We start from the raw sequence: 16,959 nt of genomic DNA, 5'->3' as shown, positions 1-16,959 counted from the left end.
AATCAATGCAATTTAGGAGGACTCAATGTAAAGACATCAATTCAAATTCTAGATTTTCGAATTAAGAGAGATATTGAGAGAAATCAAGAATTCTCACTACTTAGATTCCTGGACCCAATTCAATTCAGTGGGATCTTTCATTCATATTTTTTCCACCAAGAATGTTTTATAAAACTCTTGGACTCCCAAATTTGGATTATCCTACTTTCACGCAATTCACATTTACAGGGCTCAACAAGCAATCGATATTTCATGATCAAGGGTGTAGTACTATTTGTAGTAGCGGTCCTTATATATCGTATTAACAATCAAAAGATGGTTCAAAAGAGAAAATCTCTATTTGATAGGGCTTCTTCCTGTTCCTATAAATTTCATTAGACCCAGAAATGATACATTGGAAGAACCTTTTGGGTTTTCCAATATCAATAAGTTGATTATTTTGCTCCTCCATCTTCCAAAATGAAAAAAGATCTCTGAGAGCTGTTTCCTGGATCCGAAAGAGAGTACTTAGGTTCTCCCAATAACTAAAAGTGTATCATGCTTGAATCTAACTGGAGTTCACGATGGTGGAGGAACTGGATCGGAAAAAAGAAGGATTCTAGTTGTAAGATATCTAATGAAACCATCATTGGAATTGAGATCTCATTCAAAGAGAAAGATATCAAATATCTGAAATTTCATTTATATATTCTATGGATGATCCAATCCGCAAGGACCATGATTGGGAATCTTTTAATCGTCTTTCTCCGAGGAAGAGGCAAAACATAATCAACTTGAATTCGAGACAGCTATTCGAAATCTTAGTGAAAAACTGGATTTGTTATCTCATGTTTACTTTTCGTGAAAAAATACCAATTAAAGTGGAGGGTTTCTTCAAACAAGAAGGAGCTGGGTCAACTATTCAATCAAATGATATTGAGCATGTTTCCCATCTCTTCTCGAGAAACAAGTGGGCTAGTTATTTGTAAAATTGTGCTCAATTTCATATGTCGTAATTCTTCTAAGATCTCTTCATTAGTTGGGGGATGAATCCGCACGAATCGGATTTTTTTAGGAAAATATCGAGAGAGAATTGGATTTGGTTAGACAATATATGGTTGGTAAACAAGGATCGGTTTTTTAGCAAGGTATGCAATGTATCATCAAATATTCAATATGATTCCACAAGATCTAGTTTTGTTCAAGTAATGGATTCTAGCCAATTGAAAGGATCTTCTAATCGATCCAGAGATCATTTCGATTCCATTAGTAATGAGGATTCAAAATATCAGACATTGATCAATCAAAGAAAGATTCAACAACTAAAAGAAAGATTGATTCTTTGGGATCCTTCCTTTCTTCAAATGGAACGAACAGAGATAGAATCAGACCGATTCCCTAAATGCCTTTCTAGATATTACTCAATGTCCCGGCTATTCACAGAACGTGAGAAGCAGATGACTAATTTGCTTTCAGAAGAAATCGAAGAATTTCTTGGGAATCCTACAAGATCCATTTGTTCTTTTTTTCTAACAGATGGTCAGAACTTCATCTGGGTTCGAATCCTATTGAAAGGTCCACTAGAGATCAAAAATTATTGAAGAAAGAATAAGATGTTTCTTTTGTCCTTTTCACACGATTGGAAAATAAAGAAATAGTTAATATACTCAAGATAATTACGTATTTACAAAATACCATCTCAATTCATCCTATTTCATCAGATCCAGGATGTGACATGGTTCTGAAGGATGAACTGGATAGTTCCAATAAAATTTCATTCTTGAACAAAAATCCATTTTTTGATTTATTTCATCTATTCCATGACCGGAAAGGGGGGGATACACGTTACACCATGATTTTGGATCAGAAGTTCAAGAAATGGCAAATCTATACATTCTATCAATAACCGAGCCAGGTCTGGTGTATCATAAAGGATTTTCCTTTTCTGTTGATTCCTATAGATTGGATCAAAAACAATTCTTGAATGAGGTATTCAACTCCAAGGATGAATCGAAAAAGAAATCTTTATTGGTTCTACCTCCCATTTTTTATGAAGAAACTGAATCTTTTTATCGAAGGATCAGAACAAAATGGGTTCGGACCTCCTGAGGGAATGATTTGGAAGATAAAAACCAAAAATAGTGGTATTTGCTAGCAACAACATAATGCAGGTAGTCAATCAATATAGATTAATCCAAAATCTGATTCGAATCCAATATAGCACCTATGGGTACATAAAAAATGTATTGAGAAATGTATTGAATCGATTTTTTTTAATGAATAGATCCGATAGCAACTTCGAATATGGAATTCAAAGGGATCAAATAGGAATGATACTCTGAATCATAGAACTATAATGAAATATACGATCAACCAACATTTATCAAATTTGAAAAAGAGTCAGAAGAAATGGTTCGATCCTTTTATTTTTATTTCTCGAACCGAGAGATCCATTAATCGAGATCCCAATGCATATAGATACATATGGTCCAATGGGAGCAAGAATTTATAGGAACATTTGGAACATTTCATTTCTGAGCAAAAGAGCCATTTTCGTTTTCAAGTAGTGTTCAATCGATTACGTATTAATCAATATTCGATTGATTGGTCTAAGGTTATCGACAAAAAAGATTTGTCTAAGTCACATCCTTTCTCTTTGTCCAAGTTACTTCTTTTCTTGTCCAAGTTTCTTCTCTTTTTGTCTAACTCACTACCTTTTTTCTTTATGAGTTTCGGGAATATCCCCATTCATAGGTCCGAATGATCAACTCTGCAATCAGTTGTTAGAATCAATAGGTCTTCAAATTGTTCATTTGAAAGAAGGGAAACCCTTCTTATTGGATGATCATGATACTTCCCAAAAAGCGAAATTCTTGATCAACGGAGGAACAATATCACCATTTTTGTTCAATAAGATACCAAAGTGGATGATTGATAACATGGATTCCTATTTCTTAATGATATCCCACGATCAAGACAATTGTCTGAATCCCGTGAAACCATTTCATAGAAATTCATTGATATCTTCTTTTTATAAAGCAAATCAACTTCGATTCTTGAATAATACACATCACTTCTACTTCTATTGTAACAAAGGATTACCTTTTTATGTGGAAAGGGCCCGTATCAATAATTATGATTTTACGTATGGACAATTCCTCAATATCTTGTTCATTCACAACAAAATATTTTCTTTGCATGACAGTAAAAAAAAAAAAAATGGTTTTTTGGAGAGAGATATTATTTCACCAATCGAGTTATAGGTGTCTAACATATTTGATGCGAATCCACCCGAGACAGCTCGACCAACAACCCGCTGGGGTGCTGACCCAATACAGATGAAGGTGGGACCTATCACTAGGGCTCAAGCCAAGAAGTTCAAGGACAATCTTGCTGTCTTCATACAAGGAATAAGTCAAAGTCAAGAGGGGTTGGTCACATCTAAAGAACAAAGGCCTGTTTTACTCATACAAGCAATAGAAGGCAAAACAGGGTCGGGTGACGGTTTTGGTGATGATAAAGAGGCCGGGTTGTATGAATTGGAACCCCATCTTTATGGGTTCAATTCATATGGAGGATGAGTCATAGAAACCAGCCAAATCAGCTTCAAAGCCAACCAACAAGGTGGTTTGCGCACAAGGAGAAGGAAAGGCCGGATTTGCTGTATTCTTCGCGAGTTTTACTGTATTTTACTGTATTAACCTTTTCTCATACTTCCAAGCAAGGGCAACGTGGGGAACTTCACAATAAGCTTATTTGGCATCCTACAAAGCATCTAGAAGCTGATTTGGAGCTCAATTTGGTCAAATATTGGTCAAAGTCAACTTAGTCAAAAAGCTAGTATTATAGTTTCCTAATTTGATTCTACTTTTTGTTTTAGGAAACTACCTTTACTTTTTAGTTTTATTTATTTATTTTCTGGATAAATAAGTTTAGGAAAGTTTTTATTTTATTATTTTCATTGTAAATTAATTAATTCCTAAATTCAAAATAAAGGAATTAATTAATCCAAATTAGTTTAGGAATAGGAAAGTTTCGGCCAAGGTAGAATTCTTCTTTGTGTGGCCGGTTTTTCCTAGGGTTTTTAGGGTTTATTTTGTTTCTTTCAAAGCCTATTTAAAGGCTTATTTTTCATTAATAATATAACTTTTAACTTTGATTTGATTAAGAAAATACTTGTGAGATTAATTATCTCTTTGTTCTTTGAGAACACCTAAAACACCATTAGAGAATTGGTTGTTTTAGCTTGACTTATCAATAGGTTTTCCATCCCCTATTGTGGCGTCTACACTATACCAAGGTTTCTAACCACAGGTTGGTTAGGGGTTGAGGTCCATTCCATTAGAACTTGAACTTAATTAAAGATCCGGGCTAATATAATACGGGTTTAGGAGCAGGTCGTCCTAGGTTCGTATCAATATTCATACCTAACGATTTTCCACAAAATGGTGACGAAAAGTATAACTTGTACAAATCTTTCCATTTTCCAGTTTCATCCGATCCATTCGTTCGTGATCGCAGACATTTCTGGAACACTTCTAACAGAGGGATAAATAGTCAATTTTGAAAGAACTTATTCTCAACGTCTTTCAAATATGAATCTGTCTGATTCAGAAGCGAAGAACTTGCATCAGTATCTCAATTCCAATTCAAACATGGGTTTGATTCACACCCCATGTTCTAAGAAATATTTACCATTCAAAAAGATGAAAAAATGGGTCTTTATCTAAAGAAATGCATTGAGAAAAGGCGGATGTATAGAACCTTTCAACGAGATAGTGCTTTTCCAACTCTCCCAAAATGGAACATATTCCAAACATATATGCCATGGTTTCTTTCTTTGACGGGATACAAATATCTAAATTTGATATTTTTAGATACTTTTTCAGACCCATTGCCGAAACTAAGTAGCAACCAAAAATTTGTATCCATTTTTCATGATATTATGCATGGATCATATATATCATGGCGAATTCTTCAGAAAAAACTGTGTCTTCCACAATGGAATCTGATAAGTGAGATTTCGAGTAAGTGTTTACATAATCTTCTTCTGTTCGAAGAAATGATTCATCGAAATAATGAGTCACCATTGATATACTTGGAAAGAAGTGATCAGAGTTATAATTGTACATACTTGGAAAGAGCGTGAGAATGGTATGATCATACGATATGATGACAATGCTGCAGTTGCTATTGATCAAGAAGGAAATCCAAAAGGAACTTGAATTTTTGGCGCAATCGTCTGGGAATTAAGAAAGTTAAATTTCACTAAAATAGTTTCATTAGCACCTGAAGTATTATAAGAAGAGACCATAACATAATTAATATAATTAATATAATTAATATAGTTATAATATTTAACTAAGTATTTAACTAAAATTGATTAAGATTATTTAGTAAATTGAGATTTACTATTAGTAATAGATTGGTTGTGTCTCACGTATATGCCTTTAAGAATTCATAATTAAAAAATAAAGAAGAACAGAAAAAAAAAAAAAAAAAAAAAAAGCATGTTGATTATATCAAAATTTGAGTACAACAATAATCTAAGTTTATCATGAATAAAGACACTATTGCTGACATAATAACCTCTATACGAAATGCTGACATGAATAAGAAAAGAACAGTTCAAATACCATCTACTAACATTATTGAAAACATTGTTAAAATCCTTTTACAAGGTTTTATTGAAAACATGCAGAAACATCAGGAAAACAACAAAGATTTTTTGGTTTTAACCCTACGACATAGAAGGAATAGGAAAGGATGATATAAAGCTATTTTAAATTTAAAATGGATCAGTTGACCTAGTCTAAGAATATATTCTAACTATCAATGAATTCCTAGAATTTTAGATGGAATGGGGATTGTAATTCTTTCTAGTTCTTGAGGTATAATGACAGACAAAGAGGCTCGATTAGAAGAAATTGGTGGAGAACTTTTGTGTTAAATATGGCAATCTTTTTGATATGCGAATTATATGCAGAACTTTCATATTTGTGAAAAAAACAAAACAAAAAACAAAGAGAGAAGGTGGTTTTCTAATATCACCCTTCCCTATTAGTTGATACCTCAAGGAGTTTGATCTAAAATGAAAGAAAAAAAAAGGATTCATGAAGGTTGAATTATTTCATGACTGCCCAATGGTATAGTCTGAATTCATTTAAGTAATGAAAATCTGATTCTAGATTATGTTTCAGGAACAATTATAAGTAGTTTTTTTATACATATATGATGGGGAAATCGAACCAAAAGCAAAGCAAGTCATTATGATTCAACCAGCAGACGTATAGTTTATAGACTCTGAAAAAAGATTCCAATGATTAGATGGTTTTTTCAATTTCAACATTCATTTTTAGGGTATACAATTCGAAGTTAAAAATTTCAAGCAACTTATTTTCTTCCAATAAAGAAAGTTAGAATTAAGTTATGGAATGATAAATATGAAAATAAGAGCCTCTGTGAAAAATATCGACTGATCCGTATGCAGGAATGAATTATAGTAATTTCTTCCAACATTCATATTATATCAAATCTTTTGAGTAATATATCTAGAAATGCCCATTGATTTTTTATTAACACGGTTTCGAACACAAGAGGTACATTCCAAAATAACCGTTACTCGTACATCTTTACCCTTGTCCATGAACCTCCTTTGGGTTTTTAACTGACTCCATTTTTCTATTTTCCAATCTGAAGGGAAGAAGAAAGGAACAAAAAATAAAATAAAATAGAAGTTGCTAACTCAACATAAAATTATGAAAGATTTCCTTTCAATTTCCATCAATCAATAATCACTATAATAATAAGAAGAAATATAATGATTTCTAACTATATTTAGTTTACAATTTATAATAAATACAAATCGCTGTATAGTATTTCGTTTAAGTATCTTGTATGATATTGTTGCTACATCTATCACATTTCCATTTATTAAAAAAAAAAAAAAAGGAGAAGAGAAGGAAAGGGATTAGTCACAGATATTTGAATGTATCTCTAATCTTCTTCACCCCCCCCCCCCCCCCACACGCCCAGCCATATCTCACTAACTAGAATGAAAAAAAAGGAAATATCAATACATCCAGAAATAAATGATTGATCTCTATTAATAAACATGCTAAAGACCCGAACCATAGAGTACTTACTACCGGTGCCACAGAGAGGTATGTTTTTAGATCTCTCATTGAAAATCCTCCTTCTTTATTCGTTATTGTAATTTTATTCTAAAATATATGACATAATGGTAATACATATATGACCCGATGTGTATATATAGTTAACAACTGACCACTTATATTTGTACGTAGAATCTCTCATTCAAATTGAAATGTACAACTTGACTTGAAATGTAAAATGATTCAGTATAGTAGTCAGTACAGTAGATAGTCGATATTCCTTTTCTTAAAACAAACAAATAAGTCCCTTTTTACTCCTACCTGAGAATTCTAGAAAAATATTCTTTCTTTTTTTTCCTTTATGATGGGTTTTATCTTTATTTAATAGGTATAAATAAGACGTATATAATATAAGTCTTTTATTATTATATGTTATATGATATATGAGACAAAAAAGAAAAAATAACAAGATAGTTTGTGTATATTACTGGAAGAAATAAAAATGTGGAAAACAAGACAGAGATTCTCTACAATGACATTGTAGGCCAATTGAAAGGGATGTAGTGCAGCTTGGTAGTGCATTTGTTTTAGGTACAAAATGTCATGGGTTCAAATCATGTCATCCCTACCAATTACTTATAGGCAGTAATGAGGGATCAATTGAAATTGATTAAAATTGGATATATAAAATCAATGTTTAATTTTATTATTTTTTATGATAGTATATACATGCAAAACAGACTGGGTCACAAAATTATTTTTGTGATAATAAAGCGCTCTTAGTTTAGTTTGGTAGAACGTGGATCTCCAAAACCCGATGTCGTAGGTTCAAATCCTACAGAGTGTGATTCCATTTTTATTTGTTTGGTTGAAAATTACACTAAAATACTTGAACAGAAATCTTAATTTGACCTCCTGTAGATTAAAGAAAAAGAAAGTAGAAGGTCAATTAAAAAAAAAAAAAAAAAAAGATGTTAATTAATCAAAGGTCCAATTGATCACCACGCCTATATTTTAAATATGCAATTACAAATAATCTTGCCAAAGTAATAGCAATTAGACCTAAGACAATTCCAAATAGAAAAACTTTAATCATTTCGATTTCTTTGAACGGAGAAAAGGAAAGCTAATATATCTATTCTATCCTTAAATATTATTCCGTATTACCCATGAATCTCAATGACCAAGAATTAGAAATTGACCGGGTAAGGAACTATAAAATATATGAACTACCACAAAAGGGTTTTTTTATTTTTTTTTTTTTTTTGGGAATGGTTCATGCAATTAATTTCAAATAAGTTTGGACCGATAAATAGAGTTGAGGTTATAGTCAAAGCTGCTAGTAGAAAACCGAAATAACTAGTTATAGTAAGCATGAAGAGGATAAATTCAAATACAATATGTTTTTTTTTATACATATGTTTATAAAGCACTTCCCTAAGTTTCCAGTTTTTTGAAAGATATGAGGATAAGAAAAAATACCAATTGAAAGGATAAGTTCAATTGAAAGTTTTTGATTCAACAATTATTATAATTATAGACTGTACTGACAAAAATAGAGTAACATAGGCAAAAAATCAATTCATCATCTAGGACATCTACCCCTCCTGAAAGTTTGAATCAACAAATTCTTTTAGCAACTCTTGAGTCAAGTAAACTAGTAACTAATAGAATAGTAATTAGAATACTAAGAACCAATATATATCCATAGTATATAGATATAGAATATTAATTATTATTATTATAAATATTTTATTATTATAAATATTATTAATATTATTAATAGTAAAGTAATAAACTTTGTTTTAGAACTTTATTCAAAAAACGAAACTTTCTTTGAATGACTATGGAAAAAAATCAGAAAATAATTTCTAGTTTCATCTTTTTTTATTGTATCGACAAATCCTTTTTTTTTTTAGAATGATAAGTAACCTTATCTTATAATGAAAATGCCTTTTATTTATATTTACTTTAAATTGAAATTGAACTTATTAGATTCAGTAGTAGGTTCATTCACATAATCTCTCGAATGAAAAGGAAAAAAGTCTCGTATGATCAGATCACTCAAAATGGGGTTTTACATTTTGTCTTTCCATATTACACAGCCCCATCCTTGTAATTAGAACAAGAACGACTCCTTTTTTTGGGTCTAATAAAACACCAATGCGTATATCACAAGTATTTTTTTTTATTTTTTCTTTGTTCTTTCATTGAATACTATCTACTATTGTTACTTGTTACTGGACGACTAACCAATTCCTTAAAATGAAAAAGAAAATTCCAACAAAACAAATTTTCTCCAACCAAAAAAGTATTTTTTAAAATGGAACATCTAATTGAATCCTAAGAATATGATCATCTCCTTCATAAATTATTGGAAATCAAGAAACCGTCAGATTCACATTTTACCTGATCCTTAGTTTCGAGCCCACAGCCAACAATAGAAAAAACCTTTATATTACAAGTACTACTATGGGTACTACAAGAATTTGAGGTATTTTCTATTGAATATTACATAATTCTACATGGACAAGCAACAAGAAAAGAAGAAAGAAATTATCTAACACTTCATTTCGATACGGATTGTGAAATTTTGTTATTGTGTTGGAAGAAGGATAGCTATATTGATTCGGTATACTCTAAAGACACCCTTGGTACAATATTGACGATCTCACAAAGAAAGATTCGATTTTAGTAAATAGAAATTTACTGATTTCAACTTTTAGGGAATCGGTTCCCCTTTGACTGTACAAGATTATGCGGACCTTAGCATGTCTGGAAGCACACGAGAATGTTCTTTTGCTGATATTATTACCAGTATTTGATACTGGGTCATTCATAGCATTACTATACCTTCCATATTCATTGCGGGTTGGCTATTCATCATCACCGGTTTAGCTTATGATGTATTTGGAAGCCCTCATCCAAACAAGTATTTTACAAAGGGCCGACAAGGAATTCCATTAATAACTGGTCGTTTTGATCCTTTAGAACAACTTGATGACTTTAGTAAATCTTGTTAGGAGGTCCCAATGACTATAGATAGAACCTATCCAATTTTTACAGTGCGATGGTTAGCTGTTCACGGACTAGCTGTACCTATCAGTTCTTTTCAAGGTCAATATCAGCAATGCAGTTCATCCAATGATAAATATAATCTGAATCATAGAGCTACGACACATCAAACCCAAACAAACAAAACGCTGAATTGAATCGTACCAATCTCTACTGGGGGTTATTACTCATTTTGTACTTGCTTTTTTATTTTCCAATTATTTTTTCAACTAAAAGAAGAAAAGAGAATAGTACAAATATAGTAGGAATTCTCTTATCTCATTCGGAAGGATATAATCTTATAATTATCTATGGTTGTTTATGTCTCTAGCATGATCCCCTGATGAAATGTGGAGGAAAGTAGGAAAAATGGCCAATACTACCTGAAGGATCCCTCTTTGGCTAATAGGTACTGTAGCTGGTATTCTTGTGATCTAATACAAACCTAGGACGACCTGCTCCTAAACCCGTATTATATTAGCCCGGATCTTTAATTAAGTTCAAGTTCTAATGGAATGGACCTCAACCCCTAACCAACCTGTGGTTATAAACTTTGGTATAATGTAGACGCCACAATAGGGGATGGAAAATCTATTGATAAGTCAAGCTAAAACAACCAATTCTCTAATGGTGTTTTAGGTGTTCTCAAAGAACAAAGAGATAATTAATCTCACAAGTATTTTTTCTTAATCAAATCAGATTTGTATTATTATTGAAAAATAAACCTTTAAATAGGCTACAAAGCCATGAAATAAAACCCTAGAAACAAAGGAAAAACCGGCCACACACATAAAGAAACCTAGTTGGCCGAAACTATACTTCCTTTCCTAATCTAAGTTTGATTAATTAATTCCTTTATATTAAATTAGGAATTAATTAATTTACAATGGAAAGAATAAAATAAAAACCTTCCTAAAGTTATTTGTCCAGAAAATAAATAAATAAAAGCCAAAAAGTAATGGTAGTTTCCTAAAACAAAAAGTAAAAACAAATTAGGAAACTAAAAATGCTAGCCTTTTGATCAAGTTGACTTTGATCAATCTTTGACCTCTTTGAGCTTCAAATCAGCTTCTAGATGCTTTTTAGGATGCCAAATAAACTGAATATGAAGTCCCACACGTTGCCCATGCTTGGAAAAATAAGAAAAGGATAATACAGTAAAATACAGTAAAGCCAGCAAGCAATACAGTAAATTCGGCCAAATTGTTGATGCTGTCCGTACAAGCCCTTTTTGATTGCATTTGAGGCTGCTTTAACTTGATTCCATGACCTCTTAGGCATATTTATTGAACCCGTAAAGCATTGGAACCATTTCATGCTTCCCGGACTCCAAAATGTACCAAAACCGCCACCCGAGCCCGTTTTGGCTTCTATTGCTTGTATGAGTAAAACAGGCCTTGGTTCTTTAGATATGGCCAACCCCTCTTGACTATGACTTATTCCTTGTCTAAAGACAGCAAGATTTTCCTTGAACGTCTTGGCTAGGGCTCTAGTGATCAGTCCCACCTTCATCCGTAACGGATCGGCACCCCAGTGGGTTGTCGGTTGTATGGGTTCGGGCGGATTCGCATCATGATCGGTTTAATCGGTATTTTCTTTTATGGTTCATATTCTGGATTAGGTTCATCCCTTTAGTAATAGGATGAACCGAGTTGTAGACATGACATGAAAGCATAAGAACTCAACGGTGCCCCCTCAAATCAAACAAAGATAGAGGGGGTAGGCTCGTTGAGTTCTGAATAATCATAATAGTTTATTCGTTTAAATGGTAAAAAAAAAAAAAAGGGATCACTTTTTCCGATGTTTCAAAAAATGCCGTTGCATTTTTTTATGATGTTTTTAGAAAACTCACTTCATTACTTGATTCAAAACATCTGTTCCTCGATAGTATCTGGTGATACTTTCAAAAATCATGAAGGAATCACTCTATTTCCTCTTTTTGGATGATAAAACCACAACCACAATTATATCTATCTTTTTTTTTTTAATAAGTTTTCTAAGTTCGTTGAAGAAGTTCCATTTGCTCGCTAAAGTTTCCTATATTTTTTGTTTGTCCGCTATCACTACTTCTGTTCCTCTCATTTCTTTTATACTTTGGTTTCTATTCTAAGCTTATCCATCTCTTAATTTTTAGTATCCAATCGAATAGAAAACTATTGATTCTTTCTATGACATTGAATTCTGAAAATATTAACATAATCATACCGCTTCAAGTTGGATTGAAAAAACAAAGAAATGAAAATCAAAGAAGTAAAGAAGAGGGGGGTAAACTCATATAGTCTTCTTCATAGTATACATACTATGAGTGCGGTCCAAGTAATTCAATTCCTGAACTCTAGTAGAAAAAAATATAAAAAAAATATAAAAAAAAAAATAAAAAAAACAAGAAGCTTTTCAGAACTTTTTTGATCATCCATAATTACATAACATAATTGGTGACAAAATTTGGATTCTTTTTAGAGCTTGGTATGGACACATCTTCGGATCTAGAAATTCATTTCGGACAATTGAACCTTCTCAAACTGTTTCTTTTTAAGAACCAAAAATATTTGAGCCAAAATAATAGATGCCAAGAAGAAAAAAAGTCCTTGGACATGTAATGGATCTTGAAGTACTATTTCCCTATGCCCCTTACCAAATCCACCCACATTAGGATTGCTCGTTATTGGTTGATCAAGTTTGATGGATTCACCCTCTGAAACAAGAAGTTCTGTTCCTCAAGGGATAATATCAACCACTTGACATCCATCCGATGCATCCACTATGGTTATTTCATATCCCCCTTTTTCTTTTCGTATGATTTTGCTTACTATACCCGACGCTGCAACATTATAAACATTATTGTTACTCTTGCTTCCGTCGGGATAAATCTGACCCCGTCACCTGTTGCTACCTACATATATGGGATATTTTAAGAAGTGTACATCTTTCTTAGTAGCAGGGTCCAAAGAAAGAATAGGAAAGGTGATTTCACTATATTTCTGACCAAGAACAAGACCTATCACAAGAGTATTTTTTTAGTGGGATGATAGCTCTAAAAAGATAGATTGCCTATCTATTCTTTAATCTTGGGTGAAATACGATCGGGAGGGGCTAATTCAAACCCCTAAGGTAAAATAAGAACAGCCCCTACATTCAAAGCTCCTTTTTTACCATTAGCAAGAACTTGTTTCAGTTGCAGATCATAAGGAATTCGAACAACTGCTTCAAATACAGTATCAGGAAGTATCGCTTGTGGAACCTCGCTATCCATGATCTTATTGGCTAAATGGCAATTGGCATATACAATATGGCCGGTCGCTTCTCATAGATTTTCATAAAATTGCAGTGCAAAAATGGGATATGCATTTGAAATGGGTGCCCAAGTTATAATATATATCATGAGCAAGACGGAAATAGATCAAGTAATCTCTTCCTTTATCCAAGAAAAGGTATTTCTAGTTTGCATGGTCCAATCATTGATCCTAAAAATTTCTACAATAAAATTAGATAAGTCGCTAGTATAGTTCCCTATCTATGATTATGCTATTTACTGAAATAATTTTACTGGAACATTAAAGGAAGGCCCCATATGGGTAGAAAGAATAAGTACAATTTTGAATGGGTTGCTTATGTACAAAGTAACAAGCATTATAATTGAACTGATCTATTATTTTTCAGTCATTCACTGAATGATAAATGTCTACAAGTGACGGAGAGACACAATTTAAATAATGAAAGATCCAATATTTAAAAATGGTATCTAAAATGATAGGAAAAGTAGAAACAAGACCTGATATAATTTGATCATTATGAGCAAATCCAAAATCTTTGTAGATAGAGCTAGTCATTAGTTCCCAACCGTGTGGCGAATGGAATCCTATACATAAATCAGTTAATAAAATAATAGAAAACACTTTTATTGTGTTGCTTAAGTTATATAGGAATTCTTGAACCCAAGAGTTAAGAATAACAAGTTCATCATTACCTAGAATAGAATAACCACTTACAATAATGAACGAGATTATATTTGTTGAGAAATGAAAAAACATATTCATATGATTCTCATTGTGCATTTTGATCAACTGGATCGTTTCTTTGGAGATTCCGCGGTGAGGCTTTGGTAAATGTGTTTCTGGGTATTCCTTTATCATTTCGTCCAAGAGGGAGAGTTCTTCTAATTCTATGAATTTTTTAGAATACTTTTTTCTTGAATATCATTCAAAAAAAATTCAGAGTGTCTAGTATGCCATCAATTAGTAACCCAAGATTCCATACTTTTTATTAAATGAGAGAGAAAGATCCACCAAGGCAAAAATACTATAAAAGAAAAATATATAAGGGAAAAGAATGCTTTCTTTTTTGCCATTTTTTCATCTAGGAAATTTTAAATGAACTCGCCTCATTTGTCGACTCATTACTACTATTTCTATTTCTATCAAGCATCGGTTCTATTACATTAAAAGTTATAGAGCCCATGAATCTATTTCCTATTTTTTATTTGTGATTCAATAAAGTGGTTAGTTCTTGAATTTAGAACGAATAGAGAAAAACAATACCGAAATACAATAAGAAAGAATGCACTTTAAGCAATACCGAAATACAATAAGAAAGAATGCACTTCAAACAATACCGAAATACAATAAGAAAGAATGCACTTCAAATTCAAAAAAAAATAAAAAATAAAAAGGCAATTTCGTTTTATGGTTGTTCTGTGTTCGTTTGTGTTTAGCTCGAATGAGCGTTCTGAAGAAATTTCAGTTAAGTTGTGCTATATAAAAATGAGGATTCTTGAGCTTTCATTTTTTCCCTCTTGCTAAGAAAGCTGTCATTCTTCAATTTTTGTTTCAAAATACTTCAATTGGTACATGCAAGAAATAGGCCAATTCGGCAGCGTTTTGCTCAATTTCTAGTAGAATCAAATTCTCATTAGTACGAGTCAAGGGAATGGACCCCTGGCCTCTGATTTCCATATGAAGGGCATGACGAGCATAATTACCCTCTTTAACTTCTATTCTGATGGACTTAACGTCTTTTATAAGGAATCAGAGGAAGATGCGATGATTTTTTCTAAGAAATCCCCAACAAATAATACACACTATTCCTTCTTTTATATCGAATCGATCATAACCACCACCTACATTCCACGAAATTGTGCACCACAAATAGGAACTAATAAAAAGACCTACGATTCTGTAGAATGACATCACGATCCCTTGCGAAAAAAAATTCTTTGTTGACAGGGAACTAAAGATATAAAATTCCTACCAAAATTACTGGAAGTTTTAACCAATAAAAATCCTAATGAACCTAAAAAATGGATAAAGGCTCGGTAGAAGTTACTCATTTTTTGAGACCCTGCTATAAGTTCTATCCATGTACGGCCTGATCGCCAACTTATACTATACTAGATCTAGTTGTATTTTATTGGAATTGGGGAATAACCAAAAAAAAAAATTACTTTCATTTTTTTGTTTCCGAAGTAACTCTCATCAACTAGCACTGTTATGATGTGAGCTTTTAGGAGTAATTCATCGAAGTGCCTAGATCCAAACTAAAATATGAACATCCCTTTCATATGATATCTTATAGATATACACATACATATATTGACTTTACATTTCAAAAATTCATCCCTATATCGATCGATTTGAAAATAGCTCTAATTCAGTTACTCATATATCATGTTTACACATTCATAGGAGCTTATGCTCGGAAGAAGCCACACTTTATACCATATTCTAATAAATAGATATCTGTGCTATGATTCACGTAAGTCTTGAAAAAAAAATTGATAAGATTTTGCCCCATCGTATTTAAAAAATTTTGTTATTTTGAACATGAAGAGATAAAGAAACCATTGCAATTGCCAAAAAAACTAAGCCCACTAAAGGCATAAAAATAGAGGATAAGGTGTTAAGAATTGTCATAGAATAGATACCTCGATTTAATATTTGATTTTTACCTGTTATTTATTGTTATATTAATCTTTTAACCTGTTATAAAGATATCTTATAATTCATATAATAATTATCCTATTATAATGAGTGTACCTAAGCGAGTATATACACTAATTAATATTAATTATTAATAAAGGATATATAATGTATATATACTAAGATATAATAAAATAAGATAATAAAATAAGGATATAATGAGGAGTCTATAATATAAGAGTCCATAGACATATATATATATATATATATATATTAATATAGTTAATATATATTAAATATAAAAAAATATATTATAAGTCTGTAAATTATATAATAGACTAGAATATACTAAGTATGTATATAATATAATTAATGTAAATCAAAAGTGTAAATATGTAAATAAAATAAGTAAATAAATGGGCTTATTCATCTTTCTACATGCAATATATGTATGATAATTTACTTTTTTATTATGTCCATTATTTATTTTTATTATTCTTCATTTTTGTTTTTCCCTTTGCGAAAAAATTAATTATAATACGATCTGACAAAAGAAATTCTTAGTAAAATCGGAGACTCTTGAGGGATCTAGAAAGATGCAGGACCCCCTCACCCAATTTCATGGACGAAAGAGACAGAAATCACTCTTTTTATTTTGTTGGATAGAGATTTCCTGACCTGATTAGTAATCAAGGCTATCGATAAAAAAAAGTATCCACATGATTCTTTTTCCAATTTAATATTATGTTACCAAAGAAAAATCCATTCTTGGAATTTTAACTTTGCTTCCTGTAAACTAAATAACTACTTGGTTACCACAAAACAAGTAATAAATTTTGAATTTATTAAATATTAAATTAAGGATAAGGATATATGGCTCTCCTTAATCTTATTTT

General features: G+C 31.7%; 1 non-coding gene across 1 annotated transcript; it reads left to right on the top strand.

The window, feature by feature from the left end:
• The first annotated feature begins 7,867 nt into the window (after positions 1-7,867).
• TRNAW-CCA (transfer RNA tryptophan (anticodon CCA)) lies at positions 7,868-7,941 on the top strand. The gene has a single exon. It is a non-coding gene; the product is annotated as a tRNA-Trp (tRNA).
• Positions 7,942-16,959: the final 9,018 nt, after the last annotated feature.

The sequence above is a fragment of the Ziziphus jujuba genome, chromosome 1, assembly GCF_031755915.1.
Source record: "Ziziphus jujuba cultivar Dongzao chromosome 1, ASM3175591v1".
Lineage (NCBI taxonomy): Eukaryota > Viridiplantae > Streptophyta > Magnoliopsida > Rosales > Rhamnaceae > Ziziphus > Ziziphus jujuba.
Note: the sequence above shows the minus strand (reverse complement) of the source record. Positions and strands in the feature narration are given on the sequence as shown.